This window comes from Crinia signifera, chromosome 5 (genome assembly GCF_055691185.1).
Source record: "Crinia signifera chromosome 5, ASM5569118v1, whole genome shotgun sequence".
Classification (NCBI taxonomy): domain Eukaryota; kingdom Metazoa; phylum Chordata; class Amphibia; order Anura; family Myobatrachidae; genus Crinia; species Crinia signifera.
The window spans coordinates 262,563,959-262,573,406 of record NC_139221.1 but is presented as its reverse complement, the minus strand read 5'-3'; positions in this window follow the sequence as shown (position 1 = coordinate 262,573,406).

Here is a 9,448-nt window from a genome sequence, read left to right as displayed (position 1 = left end):
GGGGCTTACTGGGAAAACAGAAAGGAGGTTCGGGAAGACAGAAGGGGCTGGCTGGAGAAACAGAAAGGGGATGGCTAGAGAGAAAGAAAGGGGATGGCTGGAGAGAAAGAAAGGGGATGGCTGGAGAGACAGAAAGGGGATGGCTGGAGAGTCAGAAAGGGGATGGCTGGAGAGACAAAAATTGTACTGGCAATGGAGACAGAAGGGAGCTGATTGGAGAGACAGAAATTGGGTTAAAATATGTGTGAGATGATATCCAAGAAATTAAAAAAAGAACAGCACATCCATGTTCACCTATAAAAACAGGCAGATGCAGAACGCAGTCAGCGCACCCTACAGACTGACTCTCACAAAACTTTTCTGCATCCACCTTTCATCAAATCCTTGATTGGTACTGTGGCAGCCTCTCACTACACATAATGCAGATGCACCAAGGTGTAGTGACAACACCGAAAGCAGGCAAATCTTGTGGCACTACTGCTGGCACCATCATCCCACCTGGAATTGGGCCCTAATGTAGCTTACAGTATATCTAGCACATAGGGAAACAAAACAAAAAATCACACACTATTAGAATTAGAGAGACTAATCTAATTAGATGGCAGCTACCAACAGAGTGAGGAAGATGTCTCTTCAGCCCAGCCACCCACACACAAACAAACAATACCCATAATGCAGTGCTGGTCATGGTCAACTAGCTTGGTCTTTCTTTAATTATCTGATCAGTGGCTACTGTTTCACATTGCCAGGTTGCTCTTTTATATCACTGCGATATGACTTGGCCAATTGGTAATGTTTTCTAATTAAAAATTGTTTCCTCTGATCATGCAACATATGTTTATTCCAAGCAAGAGTACATGGATTAATGTTTTTTTATTTAGGCAGCTGTAGAACACTTGAGATGGTGGCTCTGTCTAGGTTTCCTGGTGGGTTTGATTTTTTGGGTGAAGTGTCCTCCCACTAAGTCATATGCTGGATAAGGTCAGGTGACTTGCACGATGTCTTACCCTGGAAGAAATGTCTACAAGGTATAGCCCGGCTAGGTAACATGTTAAGTATGACCCAACAAAATCAGTTTGGGCAGAACAGTCCTAATTTCTGCAGAACAACATAGGCATGGAAACATGGCCTTACAATTTGGATGTGGAACAATAAGCATATGCCCATGTTGATTAAAGGTGTTGTATTTTGGCATGTATAGCCAGATCAGCCAAATGTCAAGTAGAAGAATATGATAACTATAGAGAGATCATTGCAGGAGCTATACAGCAAACATGATTCTCGTAAAATCAAAGTCAATGTTATGAAAACGCTCCATTTTGCCTCTGGTTCTTGTTTAATTTTTTGGGGGGCAAAGCAGTAGTCAATCACACTATTAATGATGACCTTCTGGCTATAGATTGCTGGCTATGATACATATATGTTATATGCCAAATTGGACCGATCTGATTCATTTACTACAATTTAAAATTAAAATTGTGTATACATTACTCTGCAACATGTTGTTGGATTATCCTGATGAAGGGAACATTGTTTCCAAAATGTTAAATGTTGGATTAAAGCACATTCACGTTTTACCTACTTGCTGGAAGTCTCTGATTGCTGCCTCATCTTCTGCTGCTGTATAGGGGACTCGTGGTCTCTATAGGGCAAGGTATCCCCAAGGGGGACTGGAGTGCAGGGGAACTGGAGAATATATATATATATATATATATATATATATAGCAATTTTGTGGAAGCAGGCACTCACCATAGACACCAAACGTAGTTGAAGCAAGGATTTATTGCATTGTATTGGTCGACGTTTCGGTCCTCACAGGGACCTTTGTCAAGACACGAATCTGTCACATCAAAGGACCAGGAACACCAGGCAGTGTACTAATGCAGCGTCTGAGACAACTATTTATGGCATCACAGATGTAATGGATAGCGACACCCACTTCCTGTTCCACAAAAAAACGGAAGTGTGCCCTAAATGGTATATAGACCTAATTCAGAGGATCACTGACCAACTAAATGTGTTGTGCCCATAGCGTTATAGTCCTAGAAAAATAGGCATATCAAAAAAATATATAGAAAGTCCAAATTTGCATCAAAACACTAAACTCCGTTAAACCGGAAGTAGCATGCGTTCCAGCGCTGTGGAACGCACACCAAACCGGAAGTAAGCGCCGTTTGGCGCGCAAAAACAACAAGGAAGTGATACAAGATGTGTTATGCGTTCCAGAAAGAAATGGAAGGAGGCGTGCATGTGAGTATAAGATATAACAACTTTACTATTCCATAAAAGCTCACGTACACAGAAGTTTAAGAAAAACAGCTTATTCGTCACCAGCGTCCAAAGATTTCGGTACACTCAGGTTTCCCCAGCATGGATGTAGAAGCATGCAGAGCAGCGTGGATGTCAGCTCGGCTTCACCGCTCAGACCACCGGTTTACGTCAGACAGGAACACCCTCAACGCGTTTTGTCACGCTGGACTTCGTCAGGAGGCGTGTCCACATGGTGTTGTAGGTAAGTATATATAGCGTCTACTTCACAGGTCTCAGCTGTTACTACTAATCCTATTATCACCTCATAGTTGTTATATGCTGACTCCCTGGCTGTTGTTGAACATACATATATGTATATGCTGTTTTCATACATAAATTCATCATCACAATTAATATAAAAAATACATATAAAAAATACATAGCATGACATTTAATACAATCAGTCAAAATTTGAATTAATACAATGAGTACAAAATACACTAGATAAAAACATTGTTAGTACCTCTGCATAGCACAAATGCGTTAAAGCTACAGGCGGCACTTAGTATAAAACCGGCTGGTTTATCTATCCTGTTAAATTTTCATAAAGCTTTAACACTAGTTATTATTTTACCAAGATCACAAAGACCAAAAAAAGGTAAAACAGGGGGGGAAGAAGAAGGAAATAGAAGACAGATGATTAGTACAAGTGGATTAATGCACATACTTTATATAATACGTATCATCAACCTGATGCTAGCAATTTCCACATCTGGGTCAACTGAATATATATAAGACAAGCAATGACTCAAGCTCTTTATACATAGATGAAAGCATCTATGTATAAAGAGCTTGAGTAGACGCTATATATACTTACCTACAACACCATGTGGACACGCCTCCTGACGAAACGCGTTGAGGGTGTTCCTGTCTGACGTGAACCGGTGGTCTGATCCCACGGTGAAGCCGAGCTGACATCCACGCTGCTCTGCATGCTTCTACATCCGTGCTGGGGAAACCTGAGTGTACCGAAATCTTTGGACGCTGGTGACGAATAAGCTGTTTTTCTTAAATTTCTGTGTACGTGAGCTTTTATGGAATAGTAAAGTTGTTATATCTTATACTCACATGCGCGCCTCCTCCCATTTCTTTCTTCACATGTGCACAAATTCTTGAGGTTGTAGATAGCCTCTACTGTGGGGGAAAGGCAGCGCCGCAGAAAGAAGTTTCCAAAAAAGTGACCACTCACTTTTAAAGAAAGTAACCGATCGCTCTTCAGACTATTGGTTGTATATATATATATAGAAAACCAGCAGATTCCGGCACTCACTGCAGCTCCCTTGTTTTATGCTCCGGTGCCCTCCTGTGACAGATCGTCACTTTATGTAATGGGTACAGGATCGAGGCGGCACTCCAAAGGCTTGTTGCAAAGTCAAATAGTCTTTATTGAAAAAAGGGTGTCACATCCGACACGTGTTTTGGGCAACGCAGGCCCGTCGTCAGGGATAAAACACAAACACAAATGCATAACCTTATATACGTAGCAAACCCCACCCCCAAAATTAACACACAGTGCATTCACCTGTGTCTGTTCCCGGCTTCTCTTACTCTCAGCGCGTATACCAATAGGGAGTGTGCGCCCAGTGATGTACTCATCACACAAAGCCTGAAACGCACTCTGTTTGTTTCTTCCGTTACCAAGGTAACTATGCGTCTCATACAGACGCTGTTGTAACTGTGCGCTTTTACCGGAGAGTGTTGATTGTCGGGGACAGGCACTGTGAAGGAAGACAGTCTGTTTTTAAAAAAAGAGAACTGCAGTGTAAGAAGTGCTAATATTGCACTAAATATATCCGCGTGGTAATATAAAAATATATTGTATATCACTCAATATATTACACAAAAATATATAAATAAAGTGAAAAAATAAAAATAAGAAAATAGAAAAATGGGTATAAAAAATTTATATATATACAAAAATATATATACAAAAGAATATATACATAGAAACAGGCATGAAAGAAATAAAAACACATATACATGTAAATACAATGTTATAAACCTACTATGTCAAATTACAATGTTGCTATCACCCTGTGGCAACATAGTATACATCCCTTACTGTAAAAAATAGCAATGAGAGATGTTAGGTTATTTAATTATGTGAGGTTTATAATCTGTCTACAAGAAACAATGGAGACCTAAGTTCTCATTCAATCCCCGAGGGGCAATGGTATCTAAACGGAAAATCCATTTACTTTCAAGCTGTAGTAGCTTCTTCCCTCTATTACCACCTCTGATTGAATGGGGTATATGGTCGACAATTTTCGACCTAATGCTAGCAATGCTGTGGCGGGTATTCACACAGTGCCTCGCCATGGGTTGATCACTTGTACCAGTTTTTATTGCTGCACGGATGGCAGACCGATGGTTTGCCATCCTCTCTTTAAATTGGCATTCTGTCTTGCCCACGTAGTATAGCCCACATGGACAAGACAGAACATAGACCACCCATTTTGAAGTACACGTCAAGGGAAACCTGATGGGTAATTTTTTACCAGTGTGTGGATGATTGATGGTGCTGCCCACCAACATGGATCTACAGGTGGTACAGCCGATACACCGATAACAGCCATTTGCACGTGTGAGGAAATGATCAGCTGCTGCCACCCTGTTCAAAGGGGTGACATCTAATTTTACTAACAGGTCTTTCAAGTTTTTTCCTCTTGAGTAAGCTGGCATGATGTTAGTATTAGCTAATGATTTTAATTCATTATCAGTCTGTATTACAGGCCACAGTTTTTTAGCCTTTCTGGTTAGATGCTGACTTGTGGTGGTATAGCGTGTTACCCATGGTATACGATCCATGGTTGCCCGTTTGTGCTTGTTAACCTCTAAAGTATCACTTCTGGGTATGCTCAGTACTTTTTGTTTGGCTTTTAACAAATCATTATTTTATAGCCCCTTAGGCAGAACTTCATCACCATCTCATCCAAAGTTTTTTCTGTCACTGCTCTGTCATTGGTAATCCTATGTACCCTTAGCATTTGGGAAAAGGGCAACCCTTGACGTACTGGAGCAGGATGAAAGCTGTCATGCCTAAGAATTGTGTTTCTATCTGTTGCTTTCACATAGAGAGAGGTCTTAATGGCATTATCGGCTATTTTGATTTGAACATCCAAAAAATTGATACTGGTGGTACTTAATGTGAGACGCATAGTTACCTTGGTAACGGAAGAAACAAACAGAGTGCGTTCCAGGCTTTGTGTGATTAGTACATCACTGGGCGCACACTCCCTATTGGTATACGCGCTGAGAGTAAGAGAAGCCGGGAACAGACACAGGTGAATGCACTGTGTGTTAATTTTGGGGGTGGGGTTTGCTACGTATATAAGGTTATGCATTTGTGTTTGTGTTTTATCCCTGACGACGGGCCTGCGTTGCCCGAAACACGTGTCGGAAGTGACACCCTTTTTTCAATAAAGACTATTTGACTTTGCAACAAGCCTTTGGAGTGCCGCCTCGATCCTGTACCCATTATATATATATATATATATATATATATATATATAGAGAGAGAGAGAGAGAGAGAGAGACTTGGAGGACGGCGGCACTCACTTGATGAAATAAACAGTCAGCAGACCAGGGTTATCCCAACGTTTCAAACCTCCGTGGGTTTTTTATCAAGGTGCATTGAACAAATTACAAACAGTGAAACACATACCTTTATACTGATCGCATTGACTGTTTATTTCATCAAGTGAGTGCCGCCGTCCTCCAAGTCTCTGCACATACGCACCTGTCGTGAGAGACTGGTGCACCGTGGCGGGCACCCTCCAGTTCACCTGCACAAAGTTGGAGTGCCGCACCTATGCAATTGGATATATATATATATATATATATATATATATATATATATAATTTAAGCCCTGACGAGGGCCCTCTATCCTCATGTGCTTTTCGTAGAATATATATATATATATGAAAAGGGCAAAAAGGTACCCGAAACCGCGCCCTAATAACAGAAAGCAGCACTTCTGGGGATCCCCTGTTAGCTAGGACCCAGGACAGATAGAAATACAGAGAAAATCAGAGTGCGCTATGGAGAAATACACAACTTTCTTTCTTTTTTTATATATAATAAAATACAAATATTTAATAAAAAAGCCTCCAATTGGGCTTAAAGAAGATACAGAGTTACACAGTCATTTTACAGAGTCAATTCCCACAATGTACAATAATCCAATACAATGGCAGGCCCAACGCGTTTCGTCAACTACGTGACTTCATCAGGGGCGTTTGATGAGTTGATTGAAAAAGTCCGATTGCACTGTAAATAACAACAATACATATAATAAAATACAAGTGTGTACAAAATTTCAGCAGATAAAGAAATTAGAATGGAGGAGAGGACAACGGAGAGAAAATGACTAAACAACCATGGGGTTCATTTCCATAAGGAGAGTGAAATATAACCAATCCTGAGAAGAACTATAAATATGACCATAGTACATTAGTATTGTGTGTTTATATACATATAACAATTTTTACATCAACATTGAAATATTTATAGAAGGTCTCACATATAACTAACTTACATAGGTGCTTAAAACATATTAAAATTATATGTGCACATTGTGAATATATACAAAACTTATAATAATTGGACAATACAAATTTTTGAAACTGGTACCTTCTTGCAGCGTCTCTAATTGATAGAACAAATGTATATCCCAAACAAGGATTTTGTGGATGTATATCTAAATAAAGAGACATATATAGTGGCGAGATTAGGTTTCTCTCCCACTCTATTATACCATCACCGGATAAGTGTTGAGGCTTTCTTAGAATTTTATAAAGACTTACATGTTGCCAAATATCAGAACACTTGTTTAACTGACAAAAGGTATGTCCCCATATACTTTGTTTCTCACACCTTTTATAAAGGTGTTAACTTCAAGGATCGACAAATAACTTTGAAAAAATAAGCCCCCCCCAAAAAAAGTCCATTTAATATATATACATGAGTGATAATCTAATATAAGACAATGATTAAGAACAGGAGTGAAAATGACCATACTAATATGTTGGCATAAGGTAAGGTACTTACATATAGCAGGGTGACCGGATGTTCACTCTGGTGTATCCAAATGCTGAATGACTGCTAGTGTGTAATTGTGGCTAAATATGGGCCTGAGTGAAAAACGTCACTTCCTGTTTCTATCTTCAAGGAAATTGCATTTTTGGTTATTTAATAAAGTGAGCTTCCCACTGATAGCCCTATATTCCGATATATAGCCCCTTAAAGTCCTGATATATATACCAGAGGAAATGTTTATAATTGTATAGAGCTAGATGGACGCCATTTTGTTTGTGTGGAACGCATATGCACTCCACTACTGCTTACGATCCCCAGCAGAATCATACATCTATGAGAGATGGAATGCTAATTAGGGCAGCATCTTCGCAGGATAGCCAGTGATGTTATTCAAAAATAAATATGTGGGGCAGATATACAGTTTGGATTACTAAAATCGATCCCGGGCGGATGTGACGTATGTCTGGGTTATAGAATTTACAAGTGGCTCCCTAATGGCTTTAAGCTATATGCTAGGAAGTTTTTAGTTTTATACAAATTTATAAGGGACAAAACTATTTTAATGTGAGAGGAACCTTTATGTATATTACAAATTCGTTCTACCCGGTGTGCGTTCCAAATGGACGCCATTTTTTGCGCCCGTGGAACGCAAACACACTGGGTTGCTTAGTGCTAGCGTATGTATGTGATTTATTCAACTGAGCACTAAGCAACCCAGTGTGTTTGCGTTCCACGGGCGCAAAAAATGGCGTCCATTTGGAACGCTATTTGTAATATACATATAGGTTCCTCTCAAATTAAAATAGTTTTGTCCCTTATAAATTTGTATAAAACTAAAAACTTCCTGCTCTAGCATATAGCTTAAAGCCATTAGGGAGCCACTTTTAAATTCTATAACCCAGACATACGTCACATCCGCCAGGGATCGATTTTAGTAATCCAAACTGTATATCTGCCCCACATATTTATTTTTGAATAACATCACTGGCTATCCTGCGAAGATGCTGCCCTGATTAGCATTCCATCTCTCATAGATGTATGATTCTGCTGGGGATCGTAAGCAGTAGTGGAGCGCATATGTGTTCCACACAAACAAAATGTCTATTTGGAACGCACGTCGGGCCCGCCCAGCGTTCTGTTACACTCCATCTAGCTCTATACCCTTATAAACATTTCCTCTGGTATATATACCGTGTTTCCCCGATAATAAGACCTACCCCGAAAATAAGCCCTACCCTTGATTTTGGACACTGGTCCTAAATAAGCCCTACCCCGAAAATAAGCCCTAGTAAAATTTCATTATCTGGCGTTCAGACAATAGATTCTACACCTGCTTAATCCCCCTGATCCCCCACTCACCACCCCTAACCCCCCTCACCTCCGTTGTGTAGGTAAAAGCACAGGCTTCTTCTGAAGCCGCTTCTATTCCCATGGATGCATTGCGGTGCGGTACGTCACCGCGCACATAACGCGGCTGCAGAACGGAGCTGTGTCACAGCAAAGAAGTGCTGGACATTATTGAGACTTAAAGGAGTACTGGGGTATGTTTACCTTTATCACGGAGGACTGGGGACATGTTTATTACTGTAAGGAGGACTGGGGGCATGTTTATTACTGTAAGGAGGACTGGGGGCATGTTTACCGGTATAATGGAGGACTGGGGGCATGTTTGCCGATATAATGGAGGACTGGGGGCATGTTTATTAAGGAGTACTGGGGTATGTTTACCTGTATCAAGAAGGACTGGGGGCATGTTTATTAAGGAGGACTGGGGGCATGTTTCTTGACATTTGCTGTCAATGTTCATTAAAATAAGCCCTACCCCTAAAATAAGCCCTATGGTGTTCTTTGTTCAAGAAAAAAAAATAAGACAGTGTCTTATTATCGGGGAAACACGGTATCAAGACTTTAAGGGGCTATATATCGGAATATAGGGCTATCAGTGGGAAGCTCACTTTATTAAATAACCAAAAACGCAATTTCATTGAAGATAGAAACAGGAAGTGAAGTTTTTCACTCAGTGGTGAACCCCTGCTGTATGTGACTGCTTCAAAACTCTCTGCTAATTCTGTTCATCTGGCAAAATCCTTGATCACTTA